Raw genomic sequence first — 3,251 nt, forward strand, 5'->3', positions numbered from 1 at the left:
AAATATACTTACCGTACAAGTTTGAGTTTTAAGAAAAACATGTTTTATCCACGATGTCATTTAGAATGACTAAACTACCCACATTCCATATGTTTAACACGTCTTTGATTGGTGGAGCTCGCTGTTACCGTGGAAACGTTTACCGCCGGCGCGAAAGTTAAGCCGTCGATTACTGCTACCGCTGAACTCGATCGTTGAACACAGAGTCGCCATGACGTCCCTTTGGTAAAGATGAGGACCAGTGTCCAAATGGATGATAACCAGTACAAGTCAGGCCTCATACTGGAGTGTTTGTGAGGGCCAGCTGGAAAGCGAAGACCAATAGGATTGTGGTGAGTGTTGCAGGCTGGCTAGTTAGGTCGCTGACATGAGTTCTACTTATCATGTCGTTATCATGCTGCACTGAATAATAAACAAATTAAATAACAAAGATATAGCAGTGCTATATAGTAATTTGGGTAGGATAAAGCCTAGGAATAAATAATGTTGAATGAATGAGTAACTGAATTTACATGTATTAAAAACGAGTAGTCTGGCTCTGAGCCATTCAAATATAATACGGATGCTCCATGATATAACACGGTTTTGCTTTACATGAAAACATTGGCCTGCAGTATTATCGATACAAGTATTCATGGTGAATAAAGACACTATAATCAATAACGACACTCATATATGATAATGACACTATAATCATTAACGACACTCATATATGATAATGACACTAATTAATAACGACACTCATATGATAATGATACTGTAATCAGTTGAACAACAGGTGAGGTTTGTTTAGAGGTTTTCCTTAGAGCCAATAAAACAGGAGTCGCATCATGTGCTTTACTAGGCTGTCCGTTACAGGCCAAACACCAAACCATGTCCAAAAGTAATTTGTGGTTAAGCTAGTGTCAACTTCACAGATGAAAAATATGGCCAATACTCAGATTAAATACAGTCGATGACAATTTTGCAAACATTTTATAAAGTGCAGACTCACATAAAAGATGATGAGATGGACGAAAGCTTAACTAACCAGACCTGCATAACAAGCGTTGAAATATCTACTAAAGTGCTTCAACAGGATTCAAACATCTAGGGTTACCCGGGGAACGAGTATGCTGCTAACAACAACCAGTCCACTGAGCCATTGCAGACGTTAAGATGCAGGCTTCTGAGGTGAAAGTCCAACCAGAAGAGCAAACAGGACAGTTCTTCAAGTCCCGAGACCCTGACCGGCTTGTCATGATGTCAAAACAAGTAGAATTAATCCAGAAAATAAAGGAAAGTACAAACCATGCAAACACACCTCTATTTATAATGACATTCATGAAAGTAAAAAATAAACTATTGCTATATGGGTTAAATGGATAGGACGATACACTACCTGGGATAAACTGGTCAGTCTGGAGGCTGTAGCAAGAAACAGAGCCTCCTTGATCCTGACTAGGAACACAGCTACAACTGTCTAAGAACCCTGCTAGAACTGTCTCAGAACCCAGTCCTATAGAGACTGAGTCAGATCATTCCTATATAGACAGAGTTAGAACAGAGTCCTATACAGACAGAGATATTCCCAATAAGACCAGAATCCTCTGAAGATCTGAATCTGGGATGCTGCAGGAACCAGGGCCGTATGGAATGACATTTCCATATCTAGTCCGTCAACATGTTCTTTAACGAGGAAGTTTTTTATAGGACTTCAACAACGTTTGCGTGAGCCATCATTTACTAGCTGGCCAATAAAACACAAGATGTGAACTGAAGCATGTCAGACTGAGCTTGAGTATATCAGCCATCATCCCTGTGAGACTACCTACTGTTGGCTCCTGCACATCGGTCTGGCCTCCGGCATCCCAGAAATACTCAAGGGAAAAGGACCAATCAGCGCTCAGGGGAGGCAGGTCATGACCAATCAAGAAGCGCCACAGCCTGCCGGAAAAAAATATGGCAGCAACCAAAGGAGGTAGAAGAAGTCGATGGAGCAATCGACTTTTCTTTCTTTTCTTTTTTTCTTTCTTTTCCCCCCAAATAGACTGAATAGCAACGCTAAAAGATTAACAGAAATTAGCATGGAAGGCTTTCAGAGAGGATTTGGTTTTGCTTCCAAGAGCAGAGAGAGTATGAGCGTCTCTTGGTTGTCTTACGATTGGCTGTCGTTTCTTGAAAAACTTAAGGCTGTGCTCATTTGTCCAAATCCATTTCTACCCAGTCAAGGCCAGACTGAAAGTCATTGCGAACCGCAAACTTCAATACCGGGTTGGTCTCACAAGGCTAATGGGCCGTAGGATCCTACCCAGACAGACCAGGTCCCACTGGTGAGACTCCAGAGGATACAGGTAAAATAACGTGTGTGGCTACTACACTGAGCTGCAGCCTGACAGATGCAGCTGAGAACTGCAACAGACTCAAGCAGGCCTGCAACAATGTGGTGGAAATTAGGAAACTTGATTGTCTTTTTTCAGTAACATGAAGCGGAATCTGGTCGGCCCACAAACCCCCGCGCCCGAGCCTACTCATGGCGTGCCCAACGTTGGTGCTAAAAACTCACTTTTTTAGCCCTAAATCAGCATCCACTCACTGAGTGTTGTTTGTTCAATTAAATCGCTTATCCTGTTGCAATCAATTCACCATTTGCATAAAGTTAACCAAAATGTTACCTTTGTAGATTTAAATGCAAGATGGTGTTGCATCGGCCGGGATTCAAATTTTCTTGTGTCAACCCAGACCCAGAGATGCTGCTTTTCCACCATCAGTTGGACACACTCTGCACTTTGCGGTAGTACTATGCTTTAGAGGAGCTTCAGTTTTACATGATGGAAACTTTGTTCATGGTCCAAAACACTACAGTGCACTATAGTACAGTAAAGGTACAGAACAATAGAGTACAGTACAGTGTGGTACAGTACACTAGAGTACAATACAGTGTTGTAGAGTACAGTACACTAAAGTCTAGTACACTAAAGTACAGTGTGGTAGAGTATACTAGAGTACAGTACACTAGAGTACAGTACAGTGTGGTAGAGTACACTAGAGTACAGTACACTACTGAATCCTAGAGAACAGGTACAGTACACTAGATTACAGAACATTAGAGTACACTGGTGTATAATAGAGTGCATGTACAGTGCATTAAAGTCAAGGTCAGGTGCAGTCGATATATCCAAGCCAGTGGAAATGCAGCATCTAGGAATTTCTTGAAAATTGCAGTTACTTTAGCTACAACAAGCTACCACAAGGGAGTGACCAAATTCATG

This window comes from Gadus macrocephalus, chromosome 1, assembly GCF_031168955.1.
Source record: "Gadus macrocephalus chromosome 1, ASM3116895v1".
Taxonomy (NCBI): Eukaryota; Metazoa; Chordata; class Actinopteri; order Gadiformes; family Gadidae; genus Gadus; species Gadus macrocephalus.